Source organism: Talpa occidentalis, unplaced genomic scaffold (genome assembly GCF_014898055.3).
Source record: "Talpa occidentalis isolate TD23 unplaced genomic scaffold, MPIMG_talOcc4v2.1 talOcc4.12, whole genome shotgun sequence".
NCBI classification, from domain to species: domain Eukaryota; kingdom Metazoa; phylum Chordata; class Mammalia; order Eulipotyphla; family Talpidae; genus Talpa; species Talpa occidentalis.
Window position 1 is genome coordinate 10,620,687 of NW_023601212.1, and position 21,778 is coordinate 10,642,464.

Genomic DNA, 21,778 nt, shown 5'->3' on the forward strand with positions numbered 1-21,778 from the left:
CTTGGTGACCATTGGTGTTATAAAGACATGCTTGATTTAAAAGTCAGCCATTTTTCTGCCCTCCTGTTGTACAATATGAAATCTTCAAAACACGACTTTTCCACTTAGATATTATGTTCAGTATCTTAGTTTCATGTTTTTATGCCTGCAATAATAGTTGGGTGGGCAGCTATGCTTATTATTTAAAAAATGTACCTGCTTATTATTGACTCAATCTTTCTTGCCTTCTGCTGTTTTTTTTTTTTAATCCGTTTTCTTTTCAAAATACCCTTTTTAGCATTCTTTCCATGAGGATATGTTATTACCAAATACTTTATTTTTGTCTGAAAATATTTCACTTAAATATTAGCTTGGTTGAATATGAGGGTCATTTTTGTTAGTGTCAGGATATCATCCACTGTCCTACAGATTGTGCCATTGTCAGTCTTCTGTAGTAATTTGTCTTTTCTTTGTGACTTCGATGGAATTCATACTTCCTGTATCTGAGGATTTGTCTGTTTTGCTGGTACTGGAAAATTCTCTTTGGTTTTCCTTTGAGATGAAAATGTAATACAGGTTTTCATTTTGTTCTCTTTGTCTTGTAGTTTCATTTTTATATTTTCCATCCTTTTATGTCTGTATTCAAAATTACCACTGAGAATTTTTTATTAATTTAAAATAATAACAGACTTACATGTTAACGTAAGTCTTCTACATAAAGTCAGCTGCTTTTCAAAATAAAGAGTGAGAAAGTGGCACTGTTTTTTTGCTAATCTCTATAAAGTTTGGCTGAATAGAATTAAAGACAACTGAATCCTAGTAACAGCTTCTAAGTTTAATTTATTTGCATATTCCATTGAAGTATATAAAGAAAATCTGATCCAGGTATTAGTACATGGAAGAGTGAGGAGTGTTGTAATAGCCCTCCTGGATACTACACTAGAATTCAACCCTTGATTAATTGTAATATAGATGATAAAACCAGATAAGTGAATCTTTTGTTGTTTGTTATAATAAAATGCATTGGTCTGTTTTGTACTCTGAAATACCTTCCACTTGTGCATTATTTTTTAGTTACATGCTTTGATTATTTGGAAAATATTTGCTCTGATATGCAGATCTTCCAAATGTTAATCCATTTCATTTTAAACTCTCAACCTGTTCCCCTCCAACCCCCCATTTGTTAATATCTGCTCTGTTCTCATTAGAGAAGTGTTTGGGTATTGGAAGCTACCCAGTATGTACTATAGATAGAAGTTTCCTAAAAATTTCCAAAAAATCTAGTTTTCTCTTGGAAACTTAATTGTTACCATTGTATCATTTATCTAGTACTGTCAATTGTTTTCCTTGAAATACAGGCTCACTTTGTTCATTTTTGAGGAAAAGCTCAAAAATTGTCAGTGATCACTAACCAAAGAGGACCAGGAACTCACCTGTAGCTGAAGAAGTCGAGTTTATTATTGGTGGTGGCAAGGGAGGATGATAGCTAGAGAGCCAGGAGGCAGCTCAGTCAGTTTGTCAGGAAGGATTTATTAAAGGACTTGAACTTTTGTTAGATAATTTGAAAGAGGGTTAAAAAGGGGGGATTTGCTTTGGGTTTAATGCTGTGGGGGGAAATGTGATGATTTTATGAATGGGTACCTTAAACTTCATATTTAAGGAGGGAGAAATCAGATACAAAAGATTGACTATCAGGAAGATAGTCTTATTATTAGCAGGAAATGTGGATGTTTGTTCATCATGTGGTTTGCATGGTGTTCATGTTTTTGTTTGTGCTTTGTCTTCATCCATCAGGGTCAGAGTGCATAATGGGAACAGCAAGGCATAGCTGATAATACTGCTGATAATTTTTCAATTTTTTTTCAAATTATGTGCATACAGAAAGTATCTTTTCTATTTGCAGCTCAAACAGTCTCACAGTGCTTTTCCTTGAGATCACCATTCTGTTTCATTGTGCAGCAGTGCTTTCTACATGCTTCATTTGGCCTCAGGGAATATTAAAAACACTTGCATGGTTTGAATAATTGCCCCTCAGAAGATATGTCCACACCCTAAGTCCTGTAACCTGTGGAGGTTATCTTAATTGGAATTAGGGTCTTTGTGGATGTAATTAACTATCAAGATGAGATCATTTTAGGTTATCTAAGTGGGTGCTCAATGCAAGGACAAGTGTCCATGTGGGGAAGAGATACAGAATAGAAAACACAGGAAGGAGGAAGTGATGTATCATGAAGGCAGAGATTGGACTGAAGTGGCCACAAGCCAAGGAATACTGGGAGCCAGAAGAAACTGGAAGAGGCAAGGAATGAATTTTCCCCTAGAGTCTTTGGAGGGGTTGTGTCCCTGCTGATACCTTGTTTCTGGACATCTGGTCTCCATAACTCTGGGAGAATAAATATCTTTTTGAAGCCACTGAGTTTGTGGTTGTTTGTTATAGCAGTCTCAGGGAATGAATACACTTGTACTTAAGGTTTGAGATTTAATGAAATCAATAATGTTTGCTGGTTTATGGAGGGCATTTGTAAGTGAAACTCACATCTTCTATTACAGGGAGTGTGTGGAGGTGGAAGCTGTAATTGACTGCTGGTACAGTTTGTTGCCAAAGCCCTGATGGGTGTATCAGCGGTTTAATCCACAGTTGCTTTTATCAACTGAAAATGTCAGTCTGGTGAAACAGCTTAGTATTAATTATGAAAAGTTTGATTTTGTAGACTTCCTGAAAGGGTATGGGGTGGTGGTTATGGACAACATCTGGAACCAGTGAGTTAAGGAAACCTGACTCAGTCACAGAACACAGAATATAAAGAACTTTCTTCTTTGAAACTCTCTTTGTGGGGTACAGGTTATTGTGGTCACTGTATTCCCTTTCAGGGCTAACTCAGACATAAAGGGTAGCATAGAGTATTAACACATAATAGTTCTCTTGAGTTACAGCTTGTTTACTGTTGCAAACCTTAAGTTACATAAGTAAACCGAACTTTGTCTTCTGCCCACTCGAGAGAATTGACTATTCCTCTCAGAAGTTAACTGGCAAGGTGGTGGCAACTACTATAGGTATCTTTTGATGAGGTCTTCCAACTCCCTGCATTATTTATGGTTCAAAAAGAGAAAACTATGGTATATAAACATATGTTTGTAGCTCTGTTCTTCTGCCAAACTCTTGAGGATCTGAGCCTTTTCTCTTTCCTTTGTTTCCTCACCTGTGTGCACCTGAGTGCTCACATACACACACTCAGATGCACCTTTCATTGAGTTTTCTCATTTTTATTTTCCTCAGCTTTTTCCTGGAAAATGGTTCTGTTATTGAAGAATTAAAAAATACTGGTTATTATAGGTAGTAAAGGTTTGACATCAATTTATTTACAGTCAAACCAAGGACAAAGTACAGTGAGTCATTCATTTATATCTTAGAGTTGCCTATAAAAAATACATTTAAGCTTACTAATGTTTAAAAACTAGATTCTGGGCCTCCCCGGTGGCGCAGCGGTTGAGCGCTGGGTTGCGAACCTGCCCGCGGCCTCTGCAGCGCCAGTTCGATCCCCGGCTGCTCCCCGGCCACCGGAGGAGGGTCCCACATGGCGCGCAGACCTCTCCTGCCGCCCGCTGCTCCCCTCAGCAGTGTACTTCGGTCCTTCTGCCTGCTCTGCTCCCCGCTCTGGCTCTGGTGAATTCTCTCACCCTCCCGTGCTTCTGGCTGTACCCAGTGCATGTGTAAACAAAACAAACAAACAAACAAACAAATAAACAAATAAACATGCCTCTATAAAATAATAAAAAAATAAAATAAAATAAAAAAAATAAAAAAAAATTAAAAAAAAAAAATAAAAAAAAATAAAAACTAGATTCTTATTAAGTTGTTTTGGAATGTGTCATAGTGCCAAGGAGGGAACCCCAGACCTGGACTGTGAGAGGGAGCATGAGTATTCGGCCCTGAGAAACATGAAAGAAGACCGTCTGCTTAGAGTAGACAAGAGTGTTGACTCCCAGAGACAAAGGGAAGACTGTGCTGGGGCAGGCTTCAGAGGCCGCACAAGTGAACTAACTCAGCGCAGGAATGGGGGAGAGGTGTTCGCGAACAAAACCACCACGACGAAAACAAGCTGCTACTGTCCAGGCAGCTGAGGAAAGTCTGACCCGTAGTCAAAATTGGCTTTTGGTTTTTTTAATTGGCTTAGGTCTAGTAGACAGCCAGACAGAAGTCAGGGTGTTGTCATCTTTGTGTTTAGTAGGAAATGTGGCATATTTAAACTGATGTTATGATTTAGTATGTAGCATGGGAGTGGCCCCCACCTTGGTTTTCTTGCCTGGAGCTGAGCCCCCTCTCTCTGACCAGGCGGGGGTATGGTGGGCATTGCCCTGTGCAGCCACTTAGGTTGCATTATTCTTCATCCTGCTGGTTATTATGCTATCTTTTATCCACATAACATATTATAAAATTTTGTTAGTCTCTGCTGTTGCTTTCCCGTTCCTGTAGGTTTGGTGGCTTTTACTTACTGGATGTTTTTAAATTTACTCCTTTCTGGAGGGAGCATGGTCTTTAACTGGAAATCTCTGCCTTGACCACCAAGTCCTGAATTATACCTCAGACATTAACTCGGACTTCAGTTCCTGAAACCTGGACATCATTACATTAGAAAATACTGTTTTACATTCTTTTTTTCTCCCCTGTGTTTTTTCTTACACTACATTCTGTTTCCCTAGTCAGGAAGATTTTTGAGCTTAGCTTTTTATAGTTTGTATTACAGAAAAATATAGGCACATTAAATATGCTGTTTCATACTGTTCCTGGTATGTTTTGAGGAGGGATTTGGGCATCAGAGCTCTCTCCTCTCCAGTGAAAATCACCCACAGCTCACTATGGGGTGATTCCTCCCGCTTCTCGTGATCTAGCTCACTAGAGCCAGAAGACACATCAATTTATATGGCTGGATGGCTGACAGCTAGTGACCTTTGGTAATTCATCTTAACTTTTCTTACATGTTTGCTCTTACTGAAAGAACTCAGTGCCAGTAGCTTTTTCTTCCCCCCCTAAAGATTTATTTATTTATTTATACAAGCAGTGGGTACAGTCAGAAGCGCGGGAGGGTGAGAGAATTCACCAGAGCCAGAGCGGAGAACAGATCAGGCAGACTGACGAAGTACACTGCTGTGGGGAGCAGCAAGCAGCGGGCGGCAGGAGAGGTCTGCGCACCATATGGGACCCTCGTCCGGCAGCAGGGGGATCGAACCAGTGCTACAGAGGCTGCGGGCAGCTTCGCAACCCAGCGCTCAACTGCTGCACCACCGGGGAGGCCCAGTGACAGAGAGCACAAACATTTTCACAACCTATTCAGAATTGGACTTGTTTCATTTTGATGGTTGGTATCACCAAACAAGTTCAGTTCTGAAAGAAGTGAAAGAAATGCGAAAGCTGTCTTTCTAGCTCATTAGTGAAACAGAGGAAACGTGGTGAATATGAAAGTGAGTGTCATGGGAAATTAAATGGAAATGAAAAATGTTAATAATCTTAAATTGCTTGTGCTCTGCTCACCCATTTTTAAGTGTGTCAGGTTATGCTGGCAGATGGATGCTGTGGAGAGTTTGATCCTCAGAAGGAAGCACATATTTCATTTGACAATTGAGTGAATGTATCAACAAATAAATAAGTGAGGAGCTAGCATCTGTTTAGTTCAGAAACTGGTGATTAGCTAACTGGAAAGATTATAAAGGAGGAATGTATGGGAAGCCTTGGTATCTGGACTGTGTTGTACAACATCTCTCAGTTAGGTCCAACATCCCAAAGCCCAGGGCATGATTTGCTCACATAACAGGCTGACCCAAGAACAGCTGGATTTGTCATACTTCCCTCCCCAACTACTATTTTTGTGATTTTATTTTGAACTTATGTACATGATTATGACATCAAAAAATTTGACATGATTTTAAAATTATTTGCTCTTTTGTCATTTTGTCAATGTAATTATGCATACTGGTTTTAGTGAAATGCAAAAATTTTAGTTTACATTTTTGGAATGCTTACAATGGGAATTTTACCCAGAGTGCTTCCCTACTTCATGAGAAATCCCATCTGTGTCAGCCTAAGTGTGGCTACTCTCTAGTGTCTTCAGAGAGTTGTCTTACGTATTTTGCATGGGGTGGATAATTATATGTTGTGGGGGTGCTAGTCTGGTGGAAACTCTTCTGCCCTTATTGGAGCTACAACTCACTCTCTCATCAGTTGTCAATTTCCTTTTCACTTAAAATTTATTTATATGGTCTTTATGTTAATTGCCCTGTTTCATTGGGCTGATGTAGCATTCTCCCAATGCAGCTATTTGGTTTGTTTCTGATTTTTTTGCTATAAAAAGCTGCAGAGATATCTTTGAGTCTATCTATAGATTTCTTTGGTTTATTTACTTACGATAAATTTGGAGTAGAATTCCTGGCCTAAAAGGAGTAGAGGAAATTGCAAAACCTTTGGAGAGAGATGTCATGTCAGTTTACATGCTGATATGCTGCTTACCAGCTAGCTGTGAGATTGTGGCAAGTTCGCACCCGGTTGACTCTCACTTTCAGCTTATCTGAGAAGGGAAGAAAATATGCTTCATGGTTGTTTGATGGTTAAATTACATGGTTTTATAGAAAACATTGGAAAAGCATGGGCACTTAATGGCTGGTGAGCAGATGAAGATTATGACCATAGCGATTGATTCGTTTTTTGGCATCTTTACGGGGACTATAACCAGGATGAAAATGCATACATTGTACAAAAATGAAAAATGATATAAAAATATATAAAATAAAAGGATTGACACTTTGGGGGGGGGGGAAAGAAGAAAAATGCCTATTTACAGTTAGAATGTTTTCTATTAATGGGTGGTTTTTGTAGCTAATGAAACAAAGTAGCATAGCATAGAACAGAGTAGCTGAAATTAAAAGATCCCAGAACAGACTTTGTAATAAATACTACTGTGTATATATATTTAATGTTGAATCATGTCTCCAAAAAGATATAATTGGTCTTTTCTCCTGACTTTGTGCATCAAAAGGAAATTCTTTTGAAATGAAGTAAGGGTGTTTCTGGATTCTTTTTCCTGTTTTTGGGTTTAGCTCTGATCTGTTTAGGCAACAAACTATATTACATGTTTTGTTTCCTATAGAGCTGCCATTAGAATCATCAAGAGACGTAAAAAGCTTTGAATTGGATGTCTTTATCAAGTGCTAATTGGATTTGTAGTTCCTAGTTTACCACATCCTCCATAAATATATTTGTGTTGTCTTTGGGTCCCAGGGGATGCTATTTTATTACAATACACTGAAATAATACAGTCTTAGTATTCTACTCAAACACTTTATTAATGTAGATGCTGGGGTTATATTGTTGCAACATGCTTCTGCTATTGACTTTTTATTTAGATAGGGCAATAAATAAAGATACTTAATTTACATAAGCCTATTAAATGGAATTCTCAAGAGGAAGGGAAATAATTTTAAATATAGTTTGCCATGTGGTGACAGTTGATCCACTAACAAATGAGCTCATTTAGTTGATTGGATTGAAAAAACCTTTGTTTCATAGCATAGTTTGTGATCTATGCAAAATGGTTTTCATAATACTGAGCTGTGTGAAGAGATAAGCACTATTCCTATCAACTTCTTACTCCTTACTCCAGAGGGTAAAAGGAGAAAGGAGAGGTTTTGTTTTGCTTTCCCAAAGTGGTTCTATTAAGTTATACTTGAAATGACTTTCCTTTAAAAGGGTAGTACAGAGTCCGAGTTGCAGATCAGAGGTACTAAAAGTGCCACTCAAGTTGTCAAAGACTCATTCTCCCCTTCCCCACTGTTTGCTTCCTTTCTTGGATGAACAATTTGCTGACTTCTTTTTCCTGGTAGAAATATCAATACAATTAGTAAGAGTATGAATAGAGAACGTCTGAATTGGTCTAGAAGTACTTTTTATACTTTTAGTTTATTGGCCATTGGGAATTACGAACACAGACATCAGAAGAGATTATTCTCAGGTATTCTTTGGACTCCACAAAGGTGCATTTTCTCCTTGAGAAAGATCCAGCAGATTCAGCTCATGTAGAACATGGAGTTCATTTGTTTAAAGACTTGCAGCCTTAAGGCACAGATATAAAACATCAGCTCTTCCAATTATCTCCTGACAACTCAGGTGTTGCTTTGATACATCAGGTTATGTGTGGTCTGGTTATAAGCCTTGGTTACCTTAGAAACCATCATTTTTTCTTAGATTTCTGCTTAAGAATTGTGGTTCCTACAGGTAATTCAGCAGATTTTCAGATTTGAATTTGGGTGTAGAGGACTCCACATTTTTCAGAGAAAGTCTAAGTCTAAAATTCTTCTCCCATCAATTCATTCTGCAATCATTTTTTAATACCTTTTGGATATGTTTAAATTTAATTTGATCAGTTTTTCTCATTTTCAAATATATTCTAGTTAAACTATTTTTTAAAAAGATTTATTTATTTATGCATACGAGAGCTGGGGTACAGGCCAGAGATGGGGGGGTGAGAAGATTCACCAGAGACAGAGTGGGGAGCAGAACAGCAGACTGACCTAAGTACACTGCTGAGGGGAGCAGCGGGCGAGTCCGGAGAGGTCTCCTGCGCCATGTGGGTTGCTCCCTGGCAGGCCAGGGCTTAACCCCTTGTGCCATCAGGGAGGCCTCTAGTTACACTATTTCTTAAGCAGTTTAGATTCTGCAGTTTTATGTCCTCAGGATCACTTTCTGCTTATTTCTGTCCAATACATTTCATTAATCTGTTGGAGTACACCTTAGGCCACTTTTCATGTACCATGTTATCTTCATAACTGCTATTTTTTTAATGTTAGTTTATACATTACTTTTATGAAAACAGTTACTTTGGCTACTCCTATAGAAAAAACTGACTATTCTTTTGCTTATTAGTGCCAGCATTAAAATTATAAATGAAAACTTTTTGTTACAGTGACCTAGTTTGCATGTCGACCAGCCAGTGACAGTAGATCGGGTCAAGTCTTCCTCAGAGGATTTGGAGTGTGAGGAGGATGGGACCGGCTACTGGAAAAAGAAAAAGAATCTAACAGAAAGAAAGGGATAGAGATAGAAGGACGGCCAGAGAGAGTACCAAGAAAGGAAAAATAGTCAGTGGGGTCCAGTTCTGCCTGAGAAGTTAATTAATTCAATTCTCCCTAATCCATCTTCTCCTCTCTACTCACTGCTCTGGTCTGAGTTTAGGTCGTTAGTCTTCACATGCATATGCTCTGTCTGGATTATTCTTTTCCAGTGTCTATAACATTATAAATTCCTGCTCACCGTTTAAATTGGACATTATTCATTGTGTCTTTGAAACCCTACCTGTCTCCTATTCCCTGTGATTTTCCTTGCATGTGTAGACCTCTGTCAGTGAACTTACATAGTATAGAATGGTGTCTGTGACTATTTCTTCCATTCGGCTGTGAGCTTTTACAAATAGGGACTGTTTTAATCATTTTAGGACACCTAGTACTCAGTTTGGCTTTAATGGAAGCTTAAAAAGTAATCAAGGGGGAAAAAAAAGCTGAAAAGAGAACATTACTATTAGCAATGAGTCAATAATTGGTGACCTTTCCTAGAGTGACTTTGATCAAGTGCTGGGAGCTGGAGCCCTATTGAAGCGAATTGCTGAGTGAGGAGAAAGGATGAGTGGGCCACACCTCAAGAGGTTGATCAGTGGTAAAAGTCAGGGGATGGGAGAGGAGGCTGCAGCTGGCAGGACAGGAGTGTGTGGTACAGAATCTTACACTAGGAGAGCTGGGAGATGTGAACATGATTAAAAGCCTAAGGGAAGGAGCCTCTGAACCTCCTTGAAGAGAGTGAGGACAGTGAAGAGGAGCAGGTTCAAGAGGGGGAGGGATCAAGTTCAAGGAACTGGGGAGAGGTGAGCCTTGAAAGTGACAAGTCGTCTACATTCCTTTGAGTTCAAAAAGCAGAAAGGTCTGAAGTCTGAATTCATTTTTATTTTATTATTTATTTATATAAGAACTGGGGTACAGGCCAGGTGTGCGGGAGGGTAAGAGGATCCACCAGAGAAAGAGCGGGGAGCAGAACAGGCAGACTGATGAAATACACTGCTGAGGGGAGCAGCGGGCGCAACAGGAGAGGTCTGCCGCGCCATGGGGGACCCGCGCCAGTTGCTGGCCAGGATCAAACCAGTGCTGCAGAGGCTGCGGACAGCTTCACAGCACAGCGCTCAACTGCCTGCGCCACCAGGGGAGGCCCTGAATTCATTGTTTTTAATGGGTTTTATTCACTTAATTTTTCTACTATGAAAACTATGTGGTGGCCACAGCTAGAACCAGGTCTACTTCATGGAGACTCTGGTGTGGGCGTTTATGAGATGATCAGTGAATTCCTGATAGGAAGATTGGGTGAAACTGGTCTCTTTCCAGAGGCTGGGGTGAAAAAGCTGAAGTTCTTGAAGATGATATCACAGTTGGTTTTAGCAAAATTTCCCCGGGTGATGCTGCCCTGGCCAAGGCGTATAGCTGTTGATATAGCTGGCGGGCAGCAGTAGCTTTCTTGGGCAGAGGGGCTGAGGGCGATACCAGTGCCCCTGGAGGCAGGAATGCACACAGCCATGGTGACTGGTCACCTTGCCAGCGATGGTGTGGGATCTTCTTTGCCCAGTAGATTTGTTACATGGAATCTGTGGGAAGTTTGCAAGGGTAATGCCCCCCGGATGGTAGTGGTTACCTCCTTGGGGGCACATACCAGCCACACCGACATGTTTGTTGTAACCTGGTCCACAGGCCAACAGGGGTCAGCTTTATCACAGGCATAATCTTCAAAACCTTTTGTTTTAGGGATGCCACCTGGAAAACTTCTTTTACTGCCAGTAACAGAAAACCATCAGAAGTAGCTAAAAGATGAGTGAAATTTATTACTTTTATGTAATGAGAAACATGGATGAAAGACAGTTCTAGTGCTGATTAATTCAATGTCATGAAGATCAAAGTGCTATCCATCTTTCTGCTCTGACAACCTTAGTTCCTACTGAGTGGACTTTTGTCCTTAGATTTATCCCCTAGTGATTAAAAGACACTCCAACTCTGGACCAGTTAAGTCGAATAGGAGTGGGAAGTCCAGACACTGGTCCTTTAAAAGCTGTCATATGATTCTGTTGTGTGGCTCTCTAGCATTCAGAACACTTGAGTTCCACAAAGTAAAACTCACCCTGGGATTTATAAACTCAGCTCCCCTGAAGCATGTGGCCATTTGGTAATTGAAGAAGCTGGAATTCTTTTAGTAAAGAATACAGGAGAGAAATTCAACCAATGGAGTCTGCCCTGCTGTAGATGATTGAAAGGAAATTCTTGGAATTCTTGCATGAGCACAATGATCAAGTTAGAAGGAGCTACATACATTGTTCTTCCCCCTTACCTTAGCCCAGATACGTAGTTTTATTAACCCAAGAAACTATGAAGAGAATGTTTTGGCTAGGAAGGAAGCCAGGGGTATTAAAACACGCTTTTTAGTCATCTTATGTGCAAACCAGTATCTGTCTTCTAGGTAAATATAGTCTATGATGCCTTGGGCCTCCCTGGTGGCGCAGCAGTTGAGTGCTGGCTTGGGAAGCTGCCTGTAGCCTCTGCAGCACTGATTCGATCCCTGGCTGCTGGGGGAGGGTCCCACATGGCGCGCAGACCTCTCCTGCCGCCCGCTGCTCCCTTCAGCAGTGTACTTCATCAGTCTGCTTGCTCCGCTCTCCCCTCTGGCTCTGGTGAATTCTCTCACCTCCCACACTTCTGACTGTACACAGTGCATATATATATATATATATATATATATATATATATATATATAGTCTGTGATACCTTGTCTCAGGATTATAACCAATTCTTGATGAATCATAATTTAGTCTTTTTCATGAATATAAATTATGCTCTTTGTTGTGACTTTCTTCCCCTTCCTCCTTTTTAATATTCAAATGCATTCTATTTTCACTGACACCTGCAAAAACAGAATTTACTGCCCCTGCTAAACTTTGTCTTGTTTAATGGCATCACCATTTTCGAGAAGGTTCAGGTTTATCCAGATTTTATACTGTGACTTTGCTAACTCACTAGTTTTAGTAGCTTTTCAGGTAGATTTCTTAGATGTTTTCACATTGACCATCATGCAGTCTTTGAATAAGGATAGTTTTTCTTTAGTCTTACTATCTGTATGTCTTTTATTATTTTCTCTTGCCTTATCATGCTAGGAACTCTAGAACAATGTTGACAATGTGGAGACAACCTTTCTAAAAAATAAAACATTCACTGTCTCCACATTATGTAGGATGTTGCCATTAGGATTTTTAGGGATGTGCTTCATTAAGTTGAGGAAATTCCTTTTCCTTTTATTTCTGGTTTTATCATGAGTATTGGATTTTGTCTGTTTTCATTAAAACATCACTTGGTTTCTTTTGGGGGGAAAAGTAGTCTGTTAATATGTTAAACTATATTGATTTTTGAATGTTAAACTAGCTTTGCATTCTGGGAATAGATCTCTCTTGACCATGGTTCTTTTTATATATCATTTGGTTCAGTTTGCAAATACACTGTTAACGATTTTTGCTTATGTATTTGGGTCTCAGGATAATGCTTGACTCAGAATGATTGGGAGAATGTTTCCTCTTAAATATTTTGCTTGAGTTATTATCACATTACTCTTTCTTTCTCAAATGTTTGGTACAACTAAAGGAAGCCATGGGAATTTTCTTGTGTAAAGGGTTTTAAACTACAAATTCTTATTCTCTAATAAAATAGGGTTAGTCAAGCTTATCTCTTTTTTTTCCTTGAATGAACTTCAGTAGTTTGTACCTTTCAAGAAATCTGTCTGTGCCTTTTAAGTTACTAGATTTTTTTACATAAAGTTGTTAGTGGTATTCTTTTATTAGCCTTTTAATGTCTGTATGAACTGTTAGTGATGATCTCTCTTATTTGAGAATCATCCTGATATGTGAATTGTGTTTACTCTCTTTTTTCCCTGGTATTTGGGAAAAAGAGACTTACCAATTTTACTGACTTTTCAAAGAGCCAGGTTTGGGATCATTTATTTTTCAATAATAACATTTTTTAGGGCCTCTCTGGTGGTGCAAGGGGTTAAGTCTCAGCACTATGAAGCTATCCACAGCAACTGCAGCATGAGTTCGATCCCTGGCCAGGGAGCTGACCCACATGGCACAGCAGACCTCTCCTGTCTCGCCCACTGCTCCCCTCAGCATTGTATTTCAGTTAGTCTGCCTGTTCTGCTCCCCATTGTCTCTGATGAATCCTCTCATCCCCTAGTCCCCCCCGCCCCCTACCTCTGGCCTACACCTCAGCTCTTGTATGCATAAATACATAAATCTTTTTTTTAAAAAAACATTTTTATGGTTTTGTTCTGCAAGGCAGAACTCCGTTGTTCCTCTTGACCTTTGTAGTCAAGTCTCTTGTGTTCTTATTGAATGTATATTTGTGTTTCACTCTTTCATCTCCCATTGGACAGTCTGCTTTTTGGGATCTTGATTGTTATTCATCTTTCTCTTTACCATGGAGTCTTGAATCAAATTGGACTCAGTAATGGATAAGGGTCTTGGAGATTGGCATAGGTTAGTTTGTTCTTTTGGTAACTGTGGTAACTGTTTCATAGAATGCAGTAGTATTCATACTAAGTTAAAGTGTAAAGGCATAGAGTGGGGTCTAACCTGAGATAGCATAATTAACTATTTTTTATCAAAAACTCTATAATATTTCAATCTTATTATTTCCATTCTTGTAATATGCTTTAGATGATTCTAGTCTCAATTTCTTTTGGTATTTAGAAGGAGATCTCTTTTATTTTTTTTTAGAAATACTCTTTTCTTTTAAATTAATTAATTAATTAATTAATTAATTAATTTATACAAGCACTGGGTACAGTCAGAAGCGTGAGAGGGTGAGAGAATTCACCAGAGCCAGAGCGGGGAGCAGAGCAGGCAGACTGATGAAGTACACTGCTGAGGGGAGCAGCAGGCGGCAGGAGAGGTCTGCTCACCATGTGGGACCCTCCTCCGGTGGCCGGGGAACAGCCGGGGATCGAACCAGCGCTGCAGGCAGAGGCTGCGGGCAGCTTCACAACCCAGCGCTCAACCGCTGCGCCACCGGGGAGGCCCTAGAAATAATTTTTTTTTTGTTTTTAATACAAGCACTGGATACAGTCAGAAGTGCGGAAGGGTGAGAGAATTCACCAGAGCCAGAGCAGGGAACAGAACAGGCAGACTGACGAAGTACAGTGCTGAGGGGAGCAGCGAGTATGGCAGGAGAGGTCTGTACGCGCCATATGGGACCCTTGCCCGGCGGCCGGGGATCGAACCAGCAGCTTTGCAGCCCAGCGCTCAACCTCTGTGCCACCAGGGAGGCCCAGGAGATCTCTTTTAGTACTTTATCTAATTTGTCTTTCTTTTAACTTCAATCCAAGCCTTTTCCCCCTGCTGCAGTAGGGATGTATGCAAAGGATTCCACACTAGGATATAACAAAATAGATAAATGATTTCTATTACAAGGAGATCCACTCTAGGAGATAGTGCTCTGTTGAGTAAATAAGGGCTTGCCTAGTACATTTAACATATGACTGGAGTTATCACAAACTCATTTATAAAATCTTTCAGATTTGCATCTATTATGTGATTTGTTAGGAGAACTGTGGCATTATCACAGCAGCTCAAATTCTGCAGAGTATAAATGCTCCCCTTGTGTTTGACCAACAGCTAGTAACAGGACAGTGGATATTTGCTGACCTTTTTAGATCTTTTCAGATGGGGAAAGGTATAAATAATAAAGCAATTCTTTGATTCTTGATAAATGGCCTGGAGGCTTGAGGAGCAATAGAAAGGACCTTATTCTGTATCATGTGCACTTTGCTGCCCTGTATCTGCTTGCTCAGCCACTCCTTAATAATGATCCCGAGGGGATCAGAACTCATGCTAGAAACAGAGGGGCAGAACTCATGCTAGAAACCTTAATAACTTCGTCTTCGAATGGATCCCTTGAATTCTTTTCTTTCTTTGTTTTTCTAATGCTGTTTCAATACCTCCAGCTCTCATTGATTATATTCTTATATATGGATGTTAATTTAATCTTGTTTAAAAATACTTCAATTATGTCATTAGCTCGCCCTCCCAATATTCAGTGGGTATAGAATATGGATACACTTCATACACACACACACATGCATGCACACACACGCACACACAGAATCTCTTATTTCTTAACTTTTTGTCTCTTTGGGACAGGGACTCAGCCTAAATTATTCACCATTGTGGTCTCAGTGACTTTAATAGATCTTTAAAAACAGCATAAAATTTCCCATCTTTTTAAGTTTGCAATCAATAGTTTAGTGTATTCACACTGTTGTGCAGCCAATCTGCAAAAAGTTTGCATTTTGCAAAACTGAAACGCTGTACTTGCTAAAAATAATTCTCTGTTTTTCCCTCCCTCCAATCCTTGGCAACTTGCTTTCTGCTTTGTTTCTATGAAATTGGGTATTCTAGGTACCTCAAATGGAACCATAAAGTATTTCTATTTTTAAGACTGACTTTGTTCACTTAGCATAGTGCCCTCAAGGTTAATCTCTGTTATGAACTGTCACAATTATCTTTTTTAAAGTCTGAATATCATTTATTGAATAGCATTTATTTATGAGAAGAAAATTAAGGATGTTAGAATATTAGATACCTGAGAGGAATTACTGTGGATTATAGGTAGGATGGAAAAAGAAAACCACCCCAGCTTGTGGGACTTTATTTGACTTTGGTTGTACAGGGTAGCAGAATATACTACCCCAAAATATGCTCCTCTGGCATGAGGATTATTTTGAGTTAAAGCATATTTAAAAAACCTGCAGATGCAAGAAGGCTATTCTGAGTTTACTTTTTCTTGCTGAAAGCAGGAAATAAAGCTTTGTGAAAGGCACCTTCCCTACTCCAGGAGTGAGGAGAGGCTGAGGAAAATCGGTACAAACCAGCCTTGTTTGATGAGCCTTTCTCTTCCTGCTCATTTTATCAGTTGTTCTAGCCATTCCCCCTTTGTCTTATCACATTATGTCTTACACGCAATTGACTAGTCTTTGTCCAGCCTAATGTACAAGCTTTCATACCTAACTGCTTCTTCGGGTCATTTTCCTCATGATGGTATCCATGTACATAAAAAATTAATAAAATTTGTATGTTCTTATGATACGAATCTGTCTCTTGTTAGTTTAACTCTTAGGCCCAGCTGGAGACACTAGGAAGGTGGAAGAAGTTTCACCTCCCCTATACTGGATTCCCATTTGCTGAGTTGCCACTACATAGTCCCTGTTTTGCTTTTTTTTTTTTTTTAATCAAAAAATTTTGTAATTTTTTTCTTATTAATGCAAATTGCCTGCTTAGACTCCATTTGTTTCATGCTGATTCAAGAAATATATCTGCTATTTTAGGGCTTCCCCTTTCTTTCCAGGCTTTGCCATATATGAATTTGTATGTTAAAGAGCTGTTGAAACTATAATGTAAACATTGTTTTGAACTCAGGATAGCCTAGGTGACCTGGAAAACAAGTTAGTTCTTCGGAAATAAATTATCAATAAGGCTGTAAATGACAAATCTTACTTTTCTGTTGTATAATGGAGTATTTTTTCAGTGTAGAAAATTTAGGTTCCAATTTGGACAAGAACTTTGTTTTCTGTTGACTGTGTGGCAAGTATGATAGTATCCTAAAAGGATTAGTTATTGGCTTCCATGAACCAGAACCATCCTAAGAAGCTCTTTGGTACAAATCTGATAATTTTTACAGCTGTAGAGTAGACCCAGACCTTTTCTGTTTGTGATTCCCAAAGTCCTTAGCATGTCATACTAAGTGCTTTGTATTTGATGCAAAACTCAGTCCTCGTCATCTCTCTTCTAATTCTTTTCCCATTCACTTTCCACCCTGCCTCCATCTCCACCAAATTACTGGGAATTCATCAAGTGGCATATCCCTTTCCTTGGCTTCACAAATAGGATCATCGCTGCCTGAGATACCTTAATCTTGTTTCTTTGTATCTGACAAAAATCTCACTATTTGTTAAAGCCTTTGCCAGGGTTCCTTATCTGAACTCAGAACTCAATAATTTGAATGACTGTTTCTCCATTTTTCCCAAGATGGTACATGGATATTACCATTTTAGATGTGTATGAAACTACCTTTAATGGATCCTTTAGGGCCTTAGGAATCACTTTTCTCTTTCAGGGGCTTCCCCACTCCCCTCATTAAGAAAGGGCCTGTCTGAGTTGGTTTCCTTTCTGTTGCCCTTGCACAGACTTCACACTTTCTGGGGCATTTGTTATGTTGCAATTAATTGGTTTTTAAATTCAGCTTCTCCGTTTGTCTAGGCATCTACAGAACAGGAGGTTGTGGTCTTACTTTGTTCTCATACCCCAGGATTGGCACCATGCCTGGTGCAGAGTTGACATTCAGTGAGCAGCAGTAGAATGTCGATGGGGTGGACATGGGTATGGACACTAAGAGAATTACACTGACCTCCTAAAAGCAGTTCACCTTCAGTTTTTTTCTAGCATGGCTCTAGTCCACATTGTTGAGTCTCTTTTCTAACTTATTTTTGCATTTTTTTTTTTTATAAATGAGTACTTTCATATTTACTGCCCTATTCTCCAGTTGTCTATCTACCACAGATCAGCAGTTTTCCTGTTCCTCGTGGACACTATGTCTGTCTGAATAGAGCTAAATGCTTCTAATGAGAATCTATTGGTATGGATTTTTGCAACTGCTAGAGTTGAATTTATAAGAAATTAATTTCTTGGGCCTCCCCGGTGGCGCAGCGGTTGAGCGCTGGGTTGCGAAGCTGCCTGCAGCCTCTGCAGCCGGTTCGATCCCCGGCTGCTCCCCGGCCACCAGAGGAGGGTCCCACATGGCGCGCAGACCTCTCCTGCCGCCCGCTGCTCCCCTCAGCAGTGTACTTCGGTCCTTCTGCCTGCTCTGCTCCCCGCTCTGGCTCTGGTGAATTCTCTCACCCTCCCACGCTTCTGACTGTACCCAGTGCATGTATCAAAACAAAACAAACAAACAATAAATAAATAAATAAATAAATAAGACATGCCTCTAGAAAATTAAAAAAAAAAAAAAAGAAATTAATTTGACAGTCATATGGGAAATGCTATCAAATGATGCTTTTGCCTAATTTTATTTAGCAATATGTGATTGAACCATTTATTTGAAGAATGTTCCTTTTGTAATATTTATAGTTTGTGTGCGACCTATTCCCATTTTCTCAGTTGATCATTTTCACCATACATTTTATACTTCTTTGAGAGTTTACTCTGTAAGTTGATTGCTCAAGGGTGAGAATGGAATTTTCCCATTCTTTTTGCATGCCTGCCAATCTATTATGTGGAGGTGAAAATGATTCCTGGTTGTTTTTTGACATTTTGTCAAATATTGGCTTATGTTCATAAAGAGTTAATCCTTTCATTTTCAGAATTGCAGACCTGACTGAAGTAGTAATTTCTTCTTTCTCAGAGCCTGGAAGATGCTGATGGTGCATCTGCTCTTCATAGAAAAGACCCCGCAGTTGTTAGATTAAGTGCTGTGGAATGTCAGAATGGGTACTTTGAATGCAGAGTGTGATTGTTCTAATTTTGTTAATAAAATATTTAGCTAGACCACAATGTTCTAACAGTATGAAAATAAATATTTATTTCTGACTCTCCTTTGCTGCCTAATATATGAAGGGAAAGGGACAGATAAGACTGTTTTGTGAACTGCTACAGGATCATCTGTAGGTCTCTGTGCTGCTGCCTTGTCTTTCTCTTTTCTTTAAAGCTTAAGATGACTATGCTTTTTGAATGTGTTTAGAAACATGTTTTCAAAGTGTCTGAACTTGTGAAATGTTGAACAGTTTCAGGATTAGAAGTATCTTGGTGAGTATAGAAAAACTGGACTAGATGTCAGAACTTGAGAATCCTGACTATGTCCTGTTTTCTGTTCCTGGGCACATTTTTTAACCTCTTACAGCCTTAGTTTTCTCTTGTACCCTGTTGTGAAAATCAAATACAGGCACAAATAGAAATATTTATAGCTGTATGGTAACGTGGCATTAACTTCTGTGTTTGATTGACTTAGTTATTAATCAGCTACTATTTTCTTTTACTTGAATATATTCCCTATGCTCTTCTTACCCTTTTTAGAGCAACCAGTCCCTAAAAGCAGCAGTTGCTTCTCCACATACAAAAAGAACTGAGTATTATTTTATGTGCTAGACACTCTTTCCACACACTGGTAAACAAAAGCGTACAACTAGTAAGTAGTAAAATTAGAATTCAGATCCAGTCCTTTTTTCTCCTGCCCTGTGCCATTATCCAATCTAGATGCTAGCATTTAATAACAGTAGAATGGTAATTATAAGAATTTTGTCATTCCAATTTATTAATTAAAGGGGAGTTTGGGAAGCCTGGAAATGAAAATCAGTGTATGTTAAGTACAGGGTGGCTTACTATGACTGACCAAGTGGAGCTTATCACAGCCTGTTCAGCAAGTTCAGAAATGTGTGTGTGTGTGCCTAGGTCTGAGACATGCAAAGAATAGTGTACTTATGTGATTTAAAGTATACTTATAAACCCAGTAATAAGGTGCCAGTTGCTTTTCGTTCCTTCTTTAAGGCAGTCTTTTAAATTTCAATTAGTCCTCTATTATGTATAAGAAAAATGAAACATCTGATTTCTTTACAAAATTTATGGTTGCGGGCCTCCCCGGTGGTGCAGCGGTTGGGCGCTGGTTTGCGAGGCTGCCCGCAGCCTCTGCAGCGCCGGTTCGATCCCCTGCTGCTCCCCGGCCACAGGAAGAGGGTCCCACATGGCGGGCAGAGCTCTTCTGCCGCCCGCTGCTCCCCTCAGCAGTGTGCTTCGGTGTGCTTTGGTCCTTCTGCCTGCTCTGCTCCCTGCTCTGGCTCTGGTGAGTTCTCTCACCCTCCCGCGCTTCTGACTGTACCCAGTGCTTGTATAAAATAAAAAACAAACAAGCAAATCAATAAATAAATAAATAAATAAATCTTTTAAAAAAAATTTATGGTTGCAAGATAGCATATTATTTCCCTTCGGGGGATATAGCATTCTCTCCACTCTGGCTCTGTTATGCTTCAAATAAGCTGCTTTTCTTTTGTTATTTTCTGAAACTTTATTCTGTTTTACTTTTTAAATTAAGATTTCTACTGTGAATCACTTACATTTGTATGGAAATATACATACATGTACTTCTTGTGGTAAGTGCATGTTAGTAGAAATCCTTCCCTGCCTTTCATGTTAACGTGAATAATATTTGTCTCATGAACTTATCTTTGGAGACTTGAAATTTTTATCAATCCTTGAGACTTAGATATAGATGCAACTGAGTTCTACCAGCAGAGGCAACCTATCAAGTTAATGTCTATACTTATTTCTGTAAATGCAACGTAGTTAATAGGACAAAACATAGTTCAGAGAACTGTGCATTTATAATCAGATTTGAATGTATTCTCTAGACCCAATTCACCGCTGCACAGACACGTTATCTCTAGCAACTTTTTCTTTTTCTTGACTGCTTATTTCCATTTCCTTGATTTCCATTTTTTTCCCCCTGTCAGACAATGATTCTTTGCCCACAGCTGTCTTTCAGTATGTCCACCTTGGTTCAATGTTGAAAGTTTTCCTGCCTTGTTACTCAGGGTCTTTTCCACTCAGATAATTAATATTACCTAGGAGTAGTATTTTAGAACTTATTTTTTATCATTCACTTTCCTTATTCTGTTTCTGAGGCATGTAATGTAAATGGAAGTTACCTTTGAGTTCATATAAAATATACTTAACATGTAGTTTTGTATTCCCATTCTTCATGTTTTTAAAAAAGTAACATCAGATTATTAATTTCAGCAGAAAATTTTTGGGGTTTAATAACTTGTTGTTTATAGAGTAAATCTCTAGGTGAGGGAAGATGAGAAGTAAAGCAGATACCCATGTGCCGGCCATGAGTTTTTGGTCTTTGTGTCGGGACTGTGTTTTCCTTTTGCTGACCTGTGAGAACCACGTGAAACATTCCTTTGATGTTTTCTCACTCCCAGGTACTGTCACTTCTCTTTTTAAAGTTACACACTGCTGATGGGACGCTTTCCATGGCAATTTCCAACTCTTACATTTTTGGCGGGGGGTCTGTTTTGTTTTCTTAGGATTGAAGTATACGTGGGCCAGAAAGATAAGGCTCTTATAGTTAAGATAATTCAATAAGCATTTATTGAGGGCATCGTATATTGTTAGTTCAAGTACATCAGAGAAACAAACATAAAATCAAACCAGAGGAAGAAAATGAAAGGCTAGGAGATGAATGCCATTAAAAGTGGGAGCAGGATGAAGAATGGGAGGCACATGGAGGAGCTGTCTGTCAGCTTGCTGGATTCATTTAATAAATATTGAAGTATCTGTGTGTCCAGGGTGATCGGTAAAGGCTAGAGACAGAGATGCATTCTGTTCCCTGGCCTCCTGGAGCTCACACTCCCCATTATTAGCCAGAGCTAATAGTAATGGTAGCTAATGGAGTGGCAAAGTCTGGCATGGTGCTTGGCAGACATACTAGGCACTTCAAAAATGAAGTAATGAATTCCTTTTGCATTTATACTACTCTTTTGGTAATTGATCTCCAGGGTTATATTGCCTTGTCTCTCTCTCTTTCTCTCTTTTTTTTTTAAGATTCATTTATTTATTTATACAAGCACTGGGTACAGTTAGAAGCGTAGGAAGGTGAGAGAATTCACCAGAGCCAGAGCGGGGAGCAGAAC

General features: G+C 39.3%; 1 protein-coding gene and 1 long non-coding RNA gene across 3 annotated transcripts in view; one reads left to right on the forward strand and one right to left on the reverse strand.

Moving 5' to 3' along the window:
- DDX10 (DEAD-box helicase 10) overlaps positions 1 to 21,778 on the forward strand; it is a 219,261-nt gene that overhangs the window by 72,960 nt on the left and 124,523 nt on the right. The window lies entirely within an intron of this gene.
- Positions 1 to 21,778, reverse strand: part of LOC119240647 (uncharacterized) — a 38,174-nt gene that overhangs the window by 5,320 nt on the left and 11,076 nt on the right. For both annotated transcript variants that reach the window (XR_005124153.2, XR_008551013.1), the window contains exon 2: positions 6,482 to 6,539. This is a non-coding gene — a long non-coding RNA (uncharacterized LOC119240647). The remainder of the gene's footprint in view (positions 1 to 6,481; positions 6,540 to 21,778) is intronic.